The sequence below is a fragment of the Sapajus apella genome, unplaced genomic scaffold, assembly GCF_009761245.1.
Source record: "Sapajus apella isolate SASKATOON/1434 unplaced genomic scaffold, GSC_monkey_1.0 scaffold4, whole genome shotgun sequence".
NCBI lineage: Eukaryota > Metazoa > Chordata > Mammalia > Primates > Cebidae > Sapajus > Sapajus apella.
The window spans coordinates 17,808,862-17,827,644 of NW_022436944.1; the positions used below are offsets into that span (position 1 = coordinate 17,808,862).

General features: G+C 37.0%; 1 long non-coding RNA gene across 1 annotated transcript in view; it reads left to right on the forward strand.

Annotated features, from left to right (window-relative positions):
• The window catches only part of LOC116540081, a 30,393-nt gene extending 15,513 nt beyond the window's left edge, over positions 1–14,880 (forward strand). Inside the window, exons 2-3 of the long non-coding RNA XR_004264298.1 lie at positions 13,499–13,554; positions 14,628–14,880. This is a non-coding gene — a long non-coding RNA (uncharacterized LOC116540081). The remainder of the gene's footprint in view (positions 1–13,498; positions 13,555–14,627) is intronic.
• Positions 14,881–18,783: the final 3,903 nt, after the last annotated feature.

Genomic DNA, 18,783 nt, shown 5'->3' on the forward strand with positions numbered 1-18,783 from the left:
GTGTGACAGGCTTTTGCACCCACACTTGAGTTCTTACCTGGTGTCCAGGAGGAATGTTGCATGAATGAATTTGAAGGATGGTCAATGTGGGGGATTTTATTGCCAATGAAGGTGGCTTTCAGCAGGAAGGGAAGCTGAAGAGGGGATGGATTGGGGGAAGATAGTCTTCCTCTGGAGTCTGGCTGGAGATGGCCCAACTCCTCTCCAAAGCTGTGCCTTCAAGCTGTCCCTCTGAAGTCAAGTTGCTTCTCTCCAACTGTGGTCTCTGACACCTAGCTGCATCTCTTCTTCTCTCTCTGCTGGCTGAGCCTGGGGTTTTTATGGGCACAGGATGGGGGGTGGGGTGGGCCATGGGTAGTTTTAGAAAAGGCAACATTTGGGTGGGAAAACAGGGATATATGTTCTCACTTTGGGCCATGGTTCCAGGCTTGAAGGTTAGGCCCTTGCCGGGGACACACCTTCTTCTGCCCAGAGTGTCCTTGTTTCTTATCCCTATCAACGTGAAAATTGGTTTTGATTTAAAATAATTAAATATTAGTTAACAGAATCAAAAGTTTTTTATTGCTAGAAAGACTTAAAAAATAGATCTCACATTGATCTATTTTTAGGCTTTGTGGTGACAGAGCCTGGCACTTAAGGGACACTCAATCAATATTTGTTGACTCATGATTGACAAGTATCAATTTTGAGGCTAAAATGAAAACTCTATTTAGAGTATAAGAAGTTTATATAACTTAACCACTATAATGATTTTAGCTGAAATTTCCATTTTTCTTCCTTCATTTAGATTTCCTGACCTCTGAAAAGTGGAAGATAATTTTATGTTAAAAAAATTATCTCTAGGCCAGGTGTGATGATTCATGCCTGTAATCCCAGCACTTTTAGAGGCCAAGACAGGAGGATCACTAGAGACAAGGAGTTTGAGTCCAGCCTGGGCAATATAGCAAGACCCTGTCTCTACAAAATAAATAAATAAATAAATAAATAGCTGAGTATGGTGGCACATGCTTATAGTCCCAATTATGCAGGAGGCTGAAGTAGGAGGATCACTTGAGCTTGGAGGTCAAGGCTGCAGTGAACTGTAATCTCTCAACTGCACTGCAGCCTGAGTGTCAGAGCAAGACCCTGTCTCACACACACACACACACACAATCTCTAAAACCTCTAAAATGATGTGATGTCTGGGATTAGCTTCAAAACAATGAACAAGATGAGCTACAAGTTCATCACTGTTGAAGCTGAATGATTCATACATGGGGGTGCATTATATTACCCTCTATACTTTTATATATATCTAAAACTTCTCAATACATAAGGTTAAAAAAAGGATTTGTAAGATTGAAATGTAGTTCCTGTGTCTTTCCCAAATATTTATTTCTTATTCTGGGTCCCTTACTTAAAAGAGAAATGGGGTTGGGGAGAGCATTTCCAGACTCGAAAAATTTAATAGTATTGCTTATCTCCCTAACCCTAGGCCTCCTCTTTCGGAGCTTCTGGGCAGGAATGAAGGCTTTTGGAAGCTTCCCAAGACTTATGGTTGAACTACTTATTTTAGTTTCCATTACCTTCTTTTCTGGATGGAGGAAAAGCCCTTTAGGTTCAGCAATTTACAGGGGTGTGACAGGGGAGGTGGTTTTTCATTGAGAACGAGATAATGGCAGCGTTCCTTGCTGGAGAAAGGAGGCGCAAGGATCTGCGTGCTGTTGCCTCAGGGCACACTCAGACGACTGAAACCAGCTGTTGCTGACTGAGCTGGCTTTTAATTAATTATTTTGGTAATTGTGTTGGCAATTTTCCCTCTTCCTTAGTCTTTTAAAAAAAGCAAACACATCTAACTGTTTATGTAACTACTAGAAAAAACACAAGGCTCTTAGCAACTGACCTAGTGTACCTTAACCGAATTGTATTATAGTTTGTGGGCATGGACTGTCATCTAATTTGTGAGTCTTTTTTGATCACTGATGTTTGGCTGGTAATATTTCAACAAAGGGGAGGAGATACTCGGGGGCTATCTTTGCTCTTGCCTTGTCAGATGTTCTCACCCTGCTCCAGTATAATTGAGCCAATGTGAGTTTTAATCTTTTTTTATTAATTAAGATATGCTCAAATTTATATATAGAACACTGACATCCAATATATATTTAAGAAGTTCTCTCTAGGCAGCATAAAAGAAACCTAATACCTTTGCAACACTACAATGATGTAAAAATTGGTTTTGTTTGACTTAAAATCATTAAATATTTGTTAACAGAGTCAATACATTTTTATTGCTAGAAAGACTTAAAAAAACAAACTCTGGAGATTATTCTATCTGAAAGTTCTTACTTTATGCAGTAGAAGTTACTGATGCCTAGAAAAGCCATGTGACTTGTCCACTAACATGGTCCCTTTGAAAAAACTCAAGTTGCTTTTGCTCTCTCTGAAATGCAGTTTTACAGGGCCTGACAAGAAAATTCACTCAGCACAGCCATAGTTCAAAAGTTAGTGAGCCATAGGAGCTACGGCAGAGTAGAAAAATGAATTTGCTATCGTCTGCAGTTTTATTTTATGCAAGACACATACCATGGAGCCTCCAGCTTTAGAGTTCTCAGTTAGACAATGTAATGTAATGTTTCTATTACAGAAAAAAATAGAGAAAACTTAACCATAAAAGATCCAGTTCAAAAATTCAGTTAACGTGCATTTGGGAAATCAAAATATCCTTCTCATATTCAAAGAAAATAATTGCTGTTAAAGTCAATTTTGGGAAAGTCTGCTTTTAATAATACTTTCTTTAGAGAATAGTCACTCAAAAAAATTGAGAAAATAGATTCAGCTTCAAGTGAAATATTCTCTATCTACTATTCTGATAATACAGAAATTGGGGGCAGTGGGAGTCTTTTAGAAAATAATCAATAAATGGAGAATATATTACCAAGCGAAATGCACCTAACATTTTATTTCCCCTGAAAGAATATTTATAAGAATTAACTTTCCTCTGTGTATGAAGTATATATTATTTATAGCTATTTAAAGCTACTAAAAGAAAATTGAAAAAGGCAATTTAAAAGTGTTTACATTCTCTTAACCTTTTGCATTTTGACTTATTCCAACTACTGCCACCATACATAGAACCTTTCTCATTCTGAAGGAGACACAGACCACTTTGTAGAACAAAAGTGGCTTCAAACACTTGTGATCTTAGGAGAGTGGAGAAAAGAGGGAGGAGGGAAGTGAGGAGGGTAGAAGAAAGGACTCTTTTCTAACAACCTTTTAAGAGCAATATTCTTAGAAATATTTAACTCCTGTGAACTTTGCCTCACATATTTGCCAAGTGCTAAAATAAAAGAGTAAAGGAGACAGTAATAATAGTGGGCTATAAAGGTGGTTGGAAGACAACAAAGATAACCCCAGGAAAGGAACAATGCCTGTGCGCTGACCCTGGGGAAGGAAGCAGGGGCATCTACGTCTGGACCGTGAGTTGCAAAGCACTTGACCTTCAGTTTCTCTGTGGATGATGTAAAATAAATAGCATCCCCTTCTTCTTATTTGAATTCCAATTAACCTAAGTGCATGAATCTTGGGAACTGGGTCATCTGTTCCCATTACTGCTAATGTGAAATTTTGAACCCGGTTATTTCACATGTATGGGCCTGATTATCTATCAAAATGATCTCCTGAAAAAATTGGATAATGACATGCTGTGGATATTATTAATACATTATACTATTGACATACTGTAGTATTTTAAAGGGCCTCAGAACTTTTTTTTTGGCACATGATCCACTGTAAGAAATACATTTTATATCACAACACACATATGCATATATGTAAATGTAAATTACAGAAATGGAAGTTTCATTTAAAAAATACTTTTCCTTACTAGGTATGATGCATTCTGATATTTTTCAATTTCACTGTATCATTTTAAAAAAATTCTGCGTTTAATCCATTAAATTGATTTTACCACCCACCAAAGACTTGAGACTCAGAGTACGAGTCTGAATCACAAACATAAACAAAGCAGGGTGCTGGTTGTATTCGAGAATGATATGAAATTCAAGTATATTTTATTTGAAACAAACAAGTCTGGTAGAATCCAGAAGTTATCAAATTTGGGTTTTATTTGTCATAATATAAAACTTAAATTTTTCAGAATCAGGTATTTTTCCAAGTAGTATGTGGCTTATGCTGTTAAAAGACGATTTGGCAGCATAGCTCTTACATTTTAGACATTTTGCAATTAGAAGAGTAGTAATTTCTCAGTGCTGGGGGGTCTTAGTATAACATTGGGGCCTCAGATAAGAAAGAAAATCTTCTAAATAAAGAATTGCAAAGAGGAACTGACAATAATCTGGAGATAGAAAAGTTTCTTAAAAATCACAAAATACTTACTAACACATCACACCCTTACCATTGAATTTAGTTTTCCACAGGATGATGAACGCTTCCAAGAATCTCACAGTTAAAGCATCTTAAAGTTTTGCTTTCCAATGCCCTGCTCCATAAATGCAGGATTCCCCTCTGTGTTATTCTTTCAATAATTAAAAATATATTTATTAAACATCTACAATATGTTCAGAGATCCAGAAAGCAACAAAATTTAAAAAGCTGTCCCCAGGATGCCTACAAGTAGTTAGAGCGATAAAAGATAAGCAGTAATATCCTAAAATGGATACTCATCCCCAATAAGCGGTGCGCTCCCTCTGTTTATTTTCTCCTGCCATAGTAACTCAGTTTCTTCTATTACTGGCTACTTCTTTATTGGACAGCTCTGGTTGTTAGAAAGTTTTTTACATTGAATTGTTTCTTCAGTGACATCAGTCCAAATTCTATTTCTGTCCTTGGTGGCCACACAGTTAAAAAAGAAACAAATTTGGAGTAAACTCTGCTTTACCAGATTGACATCAAGAGGGGAGACAAGTTCCTAAGATCCCTGAAAATTGGACTGGGATACACCCACTGGCATCTCAGCTTGAGAAAGGGTAACTGCTGGACTGAATCCTAAAATAGAATCAGAACCATAGACTATTTTAGTTGACAGAGACCCTTCAAAGGTATTTAGTCAACTTCTATAATTCTTTAAATAGGAAAATGAGTTTGCAACCTAATCCACTGAAATATTTTCTAGGAGATGTGATTCTGATGTCAATAAGGACATCAGTGGGAAAATAGGATTCACTTTTCAGAAGTTTAATTAAGTCAACTTTGCTGCAACAGATTTTTTTTACCCCTGAGGCTGATATTTGATACGGTTTAGCCCCTAAAGTAACCTTAAACATAAGACTCTGGGCTTTATGATGAAGAATTTGTGTACGTAATATCCCCAAGTGAGCTGAAGTTAAGAAGAACTAGAATGAATAATAAATTGTAGTACAGGCTATGATTTATGTAGTACATAGCTTTTCAAGCTATGGATTATTATTGTTATTATACTATATTCACAGTTCACAATGTGTGTTCACAAACCTGCTCTTTTAAAGACTCACAATAATCTTTGAAGTAGGTTTTTTAAAACATTTATTTCACAAAAGGGAACTAAGAAACAATTGCTCTTATACTCATGGCAAATGAGAACTGGAAAAGTGTAATGATTTTCTAGTTTAACTCCTTGATTTCGTAGAACCCAAGGTATGTAAGAGTTAAGCAACCTAGTAGATTTAGGACTAGAATTCAGGAATAAGACTCTCAGGAGATCTTTTTGCCGAGCTTCTGCACATGTTTGCCAGAATCCTGTGTGGGTAATCTGTAAGTCTCATCAGATTCCTCTAAGATTCCTTTATAAATTGGACCATGTTATACCTCTTGTTATGAAAATTTGTTTTCTCACTTGACTATAACTTGGACATCTTTCTATGTTGATACCTATGTTGCAATCTCATTGTTATTTTTGAAGGATAAAATAATTGGTACTTTTAATTCAATGCATTGATACCAATTATTTGTGGCCAGTGTCAGTCTTGACTTGTCTGTGCCTATGCCATATTGGTTATGAAAGATTTTGCAAACTGATTACTAGTGCTTTCTCTGTATTCCAAAAATAAAGCAGCTGTCTCTCTCAATTCTTGAATGTAACCATATTTCTCAACAAACCTAGAGCTCAACAAAGACTAGAACTATGTGATAAGCATGCAGATCTTCATAAGGCAAGGCAGACATTCGTTGTTTTTAGAGAGCAAGACTGAGGTCTTTCTGTAGATGTCTAGGCCAAATGTGGAAGTTGACACTTGGCAACAACAGGTAACTTTTGTTATTTTATTTTCCACAAGAATTCTGACAGAGAACCTTCCATGGGTATTTTAATCGTTTCTGCTCTTTTGACCAAATTTAAAGACATTGTAATCCTTAGTGATAGTCTCTGAGAGTTAAGAGAGCAGGATTTCTCCCTCTGTACCGTCTTGAGTCACAATTGCACATGTGCAAACAGTTGAGCAGAATATCCTTTGATGGAGTCACCAAAATGGCAGAAAAGGACAATGATTTGATTGATGACAAAATAAGATGTTTGTCATTTGATAGTAGAATTGGATAAGGAAATATTTTGGAATTTCCCCTCAATTTTCTCATCAAATATAGTTTTGACAGAATGAAGAATGTAAGTGGTTTTTTCTTTTAACTCCTATCTTCAAGATAGAAAACTGTCACCACTCTTGTGAATTCCTAATGAATTCAGTATTACTTAGTTTCATGTGTTGCCAACATTTATGCCTTGCAGAAAAATAAGCAACTCCATAACGTTTTAAATTAGATATTTTTGATTTTGATTCATGTCTATCAAAATGACAGTCACAGTGCGACTTTGGACGGTTGGGATTTGTAGCACATTGGAAAATCGAACCTCTTCCTTTGCAGTAAATGTGAAACCATAATTGATGTGAGTTCCTTTTTTTTCCTGTCATCATCAACTAACCCCCTAAGTAATAATAATAATGTAATCATGAGTACTGAGGAACAGAGTCTGGTCAGGCTGGCTGAGCAGTGAATGAAGCTGATAATGTTGGGTGGTGCAGTTGTTTTTTCCAGGGAGTCTATCGTTTTAGATCTCTGACAAATGGAATTACTCTTTATTTTTTATTTATACATTGGCTCACAGCATAATACCTGCTGCCATTTGGTGGAAACGATTACACAATTTAAACAAATTTACTTTAATAATCCACTTATTTCTGTAGTTATGATGTATTCAACTTATGGGCTAGAAGAAATAGAAGAAGAAACACATATATTTTTAAGGCCTAAAAGCTCCTATTATCATGCTATTAAGGCATAACTTGATAGGGCCTAAAAGCCCTGTTTTTGTTTTATCGAGGCAAACTTTAAATTAAAGGAACACTTATACTCATCTTAAAACAGAAAACATTCTGCTCATGGTAAGACACAGAGCAGTGTAAATTACACACATGCATGATGACATCAGAAGTAGCTAACAACATGTCCTGACTTGAATTAATGTAGGACCAACTCTGAATGTGGTCTCATTCAAACTTCAGCATTCTGCACCAGTCTATATGATTTGGTTTGAGTTTTCTTATTTTAGGTACTTTTATGAAAATAACAGATATTTTTATCCCCTTCCCCTCCTGCCTTTCATTCAACATGCACACAATTAAATTATAAAATTATGTATGATTGTCAAATGACAGAGAGCCTGTCTCTGGAGGTTCTGTTATATTACCCTCAATTTTCTCCTGTACCAACAAGCCTATTGACAACATCTACATATGTGCTTTTAGATACTCCTTGTTTGATCTAAGGAACTGAATCCTGTTTAAATGAAAGCAAACACCCCTACAAGGGGTAATGTTTAAAGATTGTATCAGTCATTAACACCATAGCATAAATTGTTGAATTCAGGTAATTAGCATTTATTACAGGGCTTTTGAGGGCCTAAGTCAGGCCTAGTGACCCTAAAGACATGCCCTTGAGGAGTTTTTGATTTCTGTGATTGTTTCACTTGGTAATGTTGGACAAGTTGATTCACTTTGGGGCTCAAATTTGTCATCTGTGAATTGAAGGGACTGGATTAGAGTAATAGCTTTTAAAATCTTTAGAGATTCCCAGGCTCTTCCTCTGGAAAGAAAAGGGGCTCTAACCAGTTGTAGCTCTTGGTTCACTTAATTATACCTTAGTCTTTTTGAAACTTTTCTTTTGAAGATGGAGATTTTCAGCTAAAATATTAAAAATTAACAGTTCTGAAAATAACCCTTCTGGGTGATTTTCAAGATTTCTTTAAAAATTGTTGCCTCCAATGACATTCCAAATTACAAAATATTTTCTGTATTAGTCCAGTAGGACACTCTCAGGGTGTTTCTTGGCATTGGTCAGACAAAGACGTAAAGTGTTTAGTCCTTTGTGTGCCAGTGTGGATGTGCAGGAGGTTGCACCCAAGCTCAACTTGACAGTTTCTCAAATTTGCCGAAGGCTAGACCTGGGGCTCACCAGAGCCTGGGCCACCAACTTTGTGAGGAAAAATTTCTCTTTGAGAAACTGAACAATTTCGACCAATTCTCCACTTCAGAAATGTCATTTCTCTCTAAGAAGTGCATTTCCTGCAACTTTTCAGAAAGAAGCTTGGGGCTTCAATAATTCCACTGGCTACATTTCAGCAGGCAAAATGTAGCTTAAAATATGCATAGGAAAAAGGAACTTTCTACAAAATAATCTCATCTGATTTGGAGAAGCTTTAAATACAAACCATATTATGCCTTTGGCTCTTTTCCTCCAGCCCCAACTTGGAATCTTTTCTGGAGTTGTTCCAAAAAATCTCTCTTAACAATGTCAAAAGAAATGTTAGGACAGTCTTTCAACAGTCCTTTAAAATATTAGGAAGTGCAAAAATCACTAACTGATTTGAACTGACCAAAACAGAGAAGGGCTTGTTGTTTGGCATTTTTTTTATGGTGCTCAGATAAAATCTCTTCTTGGATTGAGAGTACAAATGGAAAAGATTGACAGCTATCTGGAAGCTTTCAACCTTCCATTTGTACTCTCAAGGCACCTTTTCTCAAGCCTCAAACCCTATGGCCTTCTTTTTATTGGGGGCCATAGTGTTTGAGGCTTGAGAAAATGTGCCTTAACTTCCCCCCATTAAACTCTGGACTTTAGGAGGGAAATAAAATCCAATGGGCAAATTTACAAGGCCGTCAGAGCAGCTATCCTAGTTGGGGAAAACGCATGTTGGTAGGGAGTTGGACCTGGGAATCTTAACCTTTTCACGTCAGTCCGACTGCGACAGCATGTATGGTTGGGGGTCTGAGACACAACCTTTACATTACAGAGAAAAGATAAATATCAGTACAGTAGGAAGAGCGTCCCAGAGACTGGAGAGATGTAGGTAAGTAAAGGTAAGTAAACAGGGATGGTTAGCTTGAGGACTCAGGTAGAGATAAAATGGAATTGTTCATGCCCAGCCCTCACTGATTTTTGAAACTGCTCAGCCTTGTGAGTGACTTCTGGTCAAGAAAAAGCCTAGATTTTAGGAATGTGGTGGGTGTAGATTTTGTTATGTGCCATTGTCCCAAGACAGTTTTTTATTGAAGGAGGAGGAATTTTAAATATATCAAGTGTATTAGTACATTTTCACGTTGATGATAAAGACATACCTAAGACTGGGTAATTAATATAGGAAAAAGGGATTAATCAACTTACAGTTCCACATGACTGCTGAGGCCTCACAATCATGTCAGGAGTCCAGGAGAAGTAAGCCACATCTTACGTGGGTGGAGGCAGACAAGAGAAGAGAGAGCTTGTACAGGGGAACTTCTCTTTTTGAAATCATCAGATCTCATGAGACTTACTCACTATCAAGAGAACAGCATGGGAAAGACCTGCTCCCATGATTCAGTTACCTCTCACCGGGTCCCTCCCACAGCATGTGGGAATTCAACATGAGATTTGAGTGGGGACACAGCCAAACCATATCAACAAAAGAATACAGATGCCCAGTGAGTTCCAATGATAAATATTTTCCTCCAACTAGGAGGATCAGAACAAGTGTGAGGTACTTGACTAGAGTCGTGGGTTGGGCACTAAGAAAAAGTCTGGCTTCAGACACCAGGCTACCCAGACAAGGACTGGCTTTTCTCTGATCTTTGTAGTCCTTCTTGGAAAGGCATCATTCATAGTGAAGGGATCAAACTTGGCTCAGACTTGGTCCTCAGTGAGGCAGTATTTATAAAACGGGTTTATTGCTAGTTAGTAAAGATGTTCAGAGGATGTGATGTACTTTGTGTCAGATGTTGTCGTTTTTTCCAGTAAGTCCAAGGTAGGCATTTGAGTACCAGTTCTATCTATCAGTTCTCTTTCTTTATGGCTTTTCTGCATATGAAGGCATAAAGTGTGATGTTTTCTATTTACTTAGAATTTCTAAGAAAATAGGCTATTTTATTACAGAAAAAAGTGAAAACTACAGTGTATTTGTGTTTTTAAACTAATACGATGTTTTGTGTTAAATTGATTATACTGTGTATTGCACAATACTATTTTATAATTCTGCTAATGCCTAGTAATAAATCTACGACCCTGTATTGAGAGAAGACTGTTCTTGTGAAAAACTAGAAAGATAGAATCTCATAAAATGGGCCTGTGCTTCCAAGTACATTATCAGTTACTTCTGGTTTTTGTAGTATCTCTAGTCAATGAAGCTGCAAAGTGAGATCATCTGGAACTTAGGGGAGGCTAGATAAGAGAGAAAGCACAACTTCAAAATACAAGACTGGTTTAATCAAGACCAAGGGACCATGAACTGTTTGGGACTCAGAAGAAAAAAAGGAGAACTTGAAAGTGACTATGATAAATAGGCCCCAATCTGTTGTTCCATGACTGGTTTCTGCTTGATGGGAAAACTGTAGTTCCCCAAAGTAAAGACAATAAATTTGATTAAGAGATCTGCCTGGAAAAGGGAGTGTACTCTGACCTCTGGGAGAGGGTTTTGCCTCACCACATCCTATGTGTACACTGGATGAGTAATATTTATTATTGAGCCATGTGATGGAGCGACGAACAAAGGTTGTTCCTGGTCGTCCTGTGTCCATCACCACAATTGCTTCTCTTGTGGAATGTGATATATTGCTGGCCACCCTCAGCTGTTTTTGAAGCAGCAACAAATGCTATTTTGTAAATACAACTTAGAACCCCTGGGCATGTACTAAAACAGGCTTATCAAACATATTCCATGCTCGCTCTCATGCTCAGTTGCAGAAGGATCTCTCAGCGCTTCCCTTGCCATGGAGGCTGTGTTTTGATTGGCTGTGAATGATGTCATCACGCCATTTACTTTTTTTAGTGAAGGCAAAGATCTGAGTGTGATGTGCATGTGCACATTGAATTAGGTAATGGGAGAAACTACCCATATTTCAAGCCATGTTGTACTCATTTACTATGAGCCTATGATATGGCAACTCGGTAACATCAGTTGTGTGTCCTTTGGTTATTTACAACTTTTGAAAGTTTCTGTTTGTCTTGGGTGCTTCTCTTGGACTATATTTGTAAGTTTAGTATTTGAGTTCTACTGTTAACAAGCTGGGTTTTTCTGCAAACATAGGGCAATCTGCTAGGCACAATTTGAAATGAAATTTATAGATAAAATTCTACCTTGAGAAAATTTTAAGACAAGTAGGCTTTGTTTATCATTGAGAGTTGAATTGGCAGGTCTTTGCAGCTCACTTCCACAAAGAACGTGTCTGAGAAAAAAAGATATTTGACTAGGTGGTATATATATAAAAAAAATAGCGTGTTTCTTCAGCTTAGAGAAGATTGGATTCCTCTCTGGCATTTCTAGAGAGGTAGGAAAATGCTTGCTGTTAAGTTCAAAAATAACTGATTAAACCGTAGAATTGAACGTATGCAATACTGGTCCGTGGATGTCACTGAATAGACCAACAAATTTTCAGGAGAGATGAATTCTACCAAAATGTCTTGAATGTTTTGGTTGTTTTTTTTCTAAGTATGATTTCACCCTGCTCTACGCCAGGTATATTCCAGAAATTTGAGCTGCACAGTCAAAATAAGAATGATAATATTTTTACAATTACTTTTATTATAATTTGAAGGTAGAATGTCCAATAAAAAGCTAAGGACTCTAATTAAATAAAAACTAGGCTTAAGAACCCAAGGGGGCATCCTGAGGCAAGGTCAGTTTTGGACATTTAAGGGTTTCTATCCTCAATAATCCATCCACAAGATAAGCCTAACAAATATTTGTTGATGCTGATGAGGGCTGTTTCACATGATTTCAGCATATTCATTAGAAGCATCTCTATACCAAAACATTCCTCAAAGTTAATTCGTGGTTCATTGACAACTTTAGCTGGCACCATGGGATTTCCGGAAGTTGCATTATTGCTTCAGGCATTCAACGTAACTCACTCACTTGCAACTGATTTCCTGGACAGAATTCAAAATGTGTGTCTAGGTCTAAGGTGAGAGAAAAATAAATAAATAAATAAATAAACAAAATGTGTTATGCTTTTATTATAGCGCACTGATTTTCTAAAAGGCTAAATAACATTATATAGATAAATATAATTTTGAGTTCTCATTAGAATGTATATTTGACTAGAACCTATTAAACTTCTTTAGAAAAATATCTGTAGGCATTATCCAAAAATTCTCTAAAATATTTAAAATCTTGAACTTAAGAGATAAAATTGCTGTAAAATTTATTTCAATTTAGGAAGTTCTGTAAGGGGTTGTAAATCACCACCCTGCCTTTGGCTTTGTAGAATCACAGCTTGAAAAAGGCCACAGGGACCTCAGGATGATCTGTGATCCATAGCATCCACGCTGTCCTCAGACACTGCCTATGGCGGAGAACTTACCTTTCATGATAACCCTTCCAACTTTCTGTGGCTTTCAGAGGAAATTTAGTTGGTTGGCCTTGGGTAACAGATTTAACTTTTCTGAGTCTCAGTTTTTTCACTTGTCAAGGTGTTCAGCCATTTTTGAGTTCCTACTATGGGTCAAGCAATCCCAAATCCCAGATATTTTCTTTGGGGGGCTGAAGGAGGATCAAAGCAGGGTATAAATAAGCAGATAAATGAAATGAAATAATGTGCACAAAAGTTTTAGACATTAGAAAAAAAAAAGTTAGCTTTCCAAGGGGAAGGGCTGGAACATAACAGTTATGAAGACACTATGGTGAGCAATATAATAAGGTTCAAGGAATTCTGAGAACACTGAAGAGCACTGGGAATATTAGTATTTGGTTCTTTAGCAGCTCTTTCCCCTCCAAGCTCATGAAGCTGATTTTCCTTAAAAACAGGTTAGTGGCTCTGTTCTCTGGATCTAGGTCCTTCCATCCACTCCCTCCAGAGTCTCCTAAACTGTACATGCCCATGAAGGCAGGGACTCCACCTATTTTGTTCATCTTTCATCCATACCACCAAACCCAAACCTGACATGGAGCTCCCAATAAGTATTTGCTGAATAAAAAAATACATGGACCATATCCAGGAGCTAAAGAGGAGTTACTACAGGAAGTTACATAAAACATTGACATGCTTTTCTCTTCCCTTATTAGGCCATCTGGAAACATAATTCTGGTAGCAGTGGGGACATGGGTCAAAGGGACTTGAGGTAAAAGGCCTTGTAGGATGATATTGTAATGATTCAAGTAAGGAGTGATGAGCAGATTAAATAGAGTGATTCCAAGGATACCAGGGGGTAACCTTGATAGCTTACTGGCCATCTGTATCCTTTATCATCATTTGGATAAGGGTCTTGTTATTGACCATTGAAAACATCCTAACAAAAACAGCTGGAGCTATACATTTGGTAGTCACCAGGCAATGGGTGACTGCTAAAGCCAGGGATGTTAAACAGGATGCAGGGGAAAAGTAGGTTGAGAATGGAGTTCTGTGTACCTCACCTTACATTTTTGATTGCATTCAATTCCTTATTCTAGCCTATGACACAAGAGGCTCTAAAGCATCAAGATACATCTTCTGCTTAACTTCAAGGTTATTATGTGGATGAGGGAGATAATGTGCTTAGCACATAGTGTTAAATAAAGGCTACCTGGCATGATTATGAATAATTTAATATATAATTTATATCTAATGATGAAAATTCACCAACATATATGCTTATTTAAGTTTTCTTTTTCTAGCTTTGACCCGCCCCTCACTTCTAAGCAGAATGTTCATCCTCCCTCCCTCTCTCTCTATCTGCCAGGGACAACTTAATCATTAGCCACAGTGTGCCCAGTGCTTAGGCCCACAGCACTTTTAGGAGCACACAAAAATGTTTTTATTTCTTTCAAAATCAGAAGAAAAAGGTGAACTTTCAGGTTGAAGAAAATATTTTCATACATAATATAAGTATATTCATCTTCATTCCAGTGTAGTAGTAAAATCTAAATTTTATTTTTTTTTATGGAGGAAGAAGCCCGCAAAAGTCAGGATGCAGCCCTGCTGCCTTTCCCCTTTGAGCTGCTTTTTTCTCTTTTTGTTATTCTCTTCGTCTTCATCTCCTCCTTGCCTTCACCCCCCTCTTTACTATTGTAATTCCTAGTATTCCTCTACCTCTTGCATTAGTTGGCCTATATCCATATGACTCCTTCATATTAAATAAAAGAATAAAATAACATAAAAACTAGCATTTTCCTTGCGTTAGTTTTCCTTTCCTGTCTCAACTCTTTAATTCCTCAGGTTATCAGCTTTCAGAGGGAAGACACATAATCCCTATTAGAGTGGAAGACTTAGAATCAAGTTTGAGACACATCTTCTGAAACTGCAGCCTCTTGGGAGCCTGATTCCCTGTGAAGAGCATTGCTGCATTGCATTTTTCACACTTGAACACAGTGAGGAAGATGAACATTAATTAGGATTATAGTGCCATGGAGGCTTACTGTGCTGTGAGAACTCACAAGAAAGAGAATGCCATTTCTTTTTTTGGATGCAATTCTGAGTGTCATGTATGTATTAGCTCTTGGGCCCAAGCCAAGATACTTTAAGGGTGATATACAATCTGTTATTTTTAGATCATATTGGATAAGGGTGTAGGCTGTTATTTTAGGTTTGTAAGAGAAGGTAGGTTTGTCTAATTTTAGATGATCAAGTTTCCTAATATGAATCTTCCTTTAAAAAGTATTTTTGAAATGTTATCATTTATAGTTCAAGCTTATGGAGGACTTAATTTTGGAAGCATTCCTTGGTTCAAGGGGATTTCATGCCTGGGTAATTTTCAAGTTTGATTGTTTTCTAGCTTACTTGGCTGACTTAGGATCTGTACTGCTTCTTAAGTTTCACAAATAATGAGTTAAAGAAAAAAAGTATACACACCAAAAACAAACCAATACTAAACTCCCTTCTCCAACAACCAGACTGTCTCAGGGAGATGTATGTAAAGTAAGAAATAAAGTGGCAGGATTCCTGTTTCACAAATCACTTGAATTCTAATTATTTTTTAAATACAGATTTAAAACAAAACATTTTATGAATAACATACAGATCATTAAGACTGTAATCGTTAAACTCTAGCATATAGTATAAGCCTCTAATTCACCACAAAAATTCACACTGATTACCCAGGATGATTTCCAGATGTTTACTCTCTACATGTAATAAAATGTTGGTAAAAATTGTAACTTAGTTGCTATTAAAAACAACAACAACAACAACAACAGCTCCACTCTGAACAGACACATGAAATGTTCACCAACACTTTCCCCACATAGAGTCACTCCTTCTCATGACAGAAATCTTTAAAAATCTCTGGCTTACTCAAACCCACTTTGAAGTAAGTAGGTTTGAGTAAGCCAGAGATTTTTAAAGATTTCTAAGATCACTTCATATATATCAACTGGGTGAAAATTTCCACAGAATTTGCATAACTAGAAAATTGGTACAAGTAAATTATTGGGTTTGTATTCACAGATGTGAAGGGAATAGGAAAAAGATTAAAATGGCAATAAAATTAAATCTTTAGGGAGAATCAAAATATCATGGTAAAACAGGGTATGAATATTGTCTTTTTTTGTGTCAGGAATTTGAAATACACGTTTGTGAAAATATGCGATGGATCAACTTGAAGTATGACAGTATTATGTACAGCAGCTGAAGAAGAGACACTAGGAGCAGAGAGTCAGGTAGGTAGGTACACAGGAGAGTAGTTCAAAGACATATATTATTAGAAGTCATTAAAACATATTAAAGGAGATGGTAAAATAATCAAATAAGAATAATAAAGTGGAAGGGTGAGGGAAGGGGAAGAAGGTGAGATAATTTGAAAAGAGAAGAGATGAAGAGATAGAATGAGTGCACGCATGGGTGCAATGGTTCTGTAATGACCTGTTTCTCATGAAAAATGCATTATCCTAGAAAGGAATGATTTTTCTCCTCCCCCTCACTACTTTGATTTGTGTGTTTACAACATGATAAGCCCACTGGGATGCAGCTGAGGATTCAGAGCCTTTAGAATGATAAACCAGATACTGCCATTCCAAAAGTCATCAAATGAAGCGTAATTGAATATCAATACAAGTAACATTTTTTGAGCATGCACTCTCAGAATGATGCAAGCATTGGCCTTCTGATATACCTTAGGGTCTTGACAGAAAGCAAAAACCCAAATGAATAAAATGGTGATTTAGGGGAGAGGGACTCGAAAAAGACAAATATAACGTAGCCCAGTAGGTCATAACTTTTTTGGGATAATAGACTTCTTTGTGAATCTAATGAAAGCCTCAGAGCTTCACCTAGGAAAATGCGCATTTGCGTGTAAAATCAGAATTTTGCTTATGTCATGGAGTTCATAGATTTCCTCAAGTTCAGTTGTGGGCCCCTAGTTTAAGATCTTATAGTAAGTGTTGAATTAAATAGATGCATAATTTTTAACAGGCTACGGTTTAAACTACATACAAATTCACTTCAGTTACAACCTTAGGAATGATTGGAATTCATGAATTGAGCTAAAGAGTGGGGCCCAGAGGTCATCCCTCTGTGAAACCTTTAATGAAGCAACTACTTTCTCAATCCTTCAGTGGAGTTACATTTTTGGGGGTTTGTTTATAGGTTTATTTACACCTTGCCATGCTCTAGAAAAATTTTGACTTGTAAAAGTACATATAATACAAAAAACAAAGTAAATATTTTGGAAAATAAACATCAACCTATGTTTAGGATTGAGGAAGATGAACTAGCAGAACTTACAGTGTCATGGTAGACATAAGTTAAAATTTTGTAACTTCCTGGTGGCTAAAGGTAAGAAGAAGTAGGCTTAATTGCCAGACTAATAACAATCCATAAAATAAAAAAACTAATCTGGTTGTTAGGTTATTGGCTAGGACACATCAGTGTGCAAGTAGCAGAATACCTAACTAGGAGTGGCTTACAGGCATTGTTAGGATTTTTTTCTAACACAGCAAGAAGCCCAGAGATAGGCACTTGTTCAGTCACATTATCAATGATGCAGGCTTTTTCTATCTGTTATCTCTGCTATCCTTAGGGTGTTGGTTTCCGTCATACCTGTATCTTCATTGTTTCAAGTGAACTGCTAACTTATGGCATCATATTCATGACCAAGGCAGGGAGAAGACCAGAGAGCTCTTCTTTATCTATAGCTTTCATCAGGAAGCAATTGCCATCCTAAAAGCCCCCTGGTAGACTTCCTTCTATGTTTCATGGCCAGAACTGGATTATGTGAATACCCCTGGCTACAAGAGATATTACAAAATGACTATCTGCCATTTTGATCTTTCTAGAGAAAGGAGGGCAAAGAAAGGCCTTGGGAATGGCATTGGGTTAGTATCTTTTACAAAGGACATGAACATTTTTTTCTAATATTGAGCAACCTTATTCCTGGGTGCCATCAAATGAAGATACTGTGTGATACATCAGACCATGGCGTAACATCAACCTATAGAGTAAACACAGCAGTAAGTTCATCATGTGCCGTGGAGTTTCATGGTTCTCTCTGTAGGCTGATGGCTTAGACCAAGGCACAAATTGGGAGAAGGCCGGTCTACAGGAAATCAGAACAATGTATTCAAGTACACAGCCTTGTTGTGATCTAGTTTAATCCAAGGGTAACATTTAGCTTATCTAGAGTCATGTATGAACAGCAATGCCCTTGAACCGCCTTTCCGTAAATATCGTTTCTCACAGCTTGACTTTGAATATGAATGGGACCACAGGGAGTTAAGGGCTGTAATCTCTAACACAAACCTACCTGGAGCACAAAAGCCTGCATTGCTGATAAGGCCAGATACATAAGCTTTGACAACCAACCAGGGAGAGAGTAGGGTTAAGTGCTTCTTATAAAAATTCAGAAGCATAACCAAGACATATACCTGTTAGACAAATGATCACTGGTGGTTTAGACTGGTGGAGGTGAGCCCCAAGAGGAGATAATTATTCTTTCCACTGTATTTCCTTAGTGTTTGTCTCTGTCTCCATAATAGTATGTACAGCCCGTATTTATGTAGTTTGCTGGTTATCCACCTACTCATTTTATAGCCCCTGATCATGTAATCTTTCATATAACAGACTTGGGTCTGATTTTAGAAATATTTAGAAAAAAAAATCCTTCTATTGAACAGTGAACAGTAGTTGCTTAGGTAATATTTGGAGGGACAACTTTGAAGAAAGAAATCAATGACAATTTATTTCATTCTATTTTCAGTACTAATTATTTGACATCAAAATATTGGCAAACAAACTGCAATTACTTTTGTACCAATCTAATATCAAGCAGTATTTGAACTCTCACTGCTTGAAGAACAGATTACTGGGTGTAATAGACTAGAGGTTAAAAGCTCAAGGGAAGAAACCTATGTGCCTTCCCTTGAAGAACCTATGAACTAGT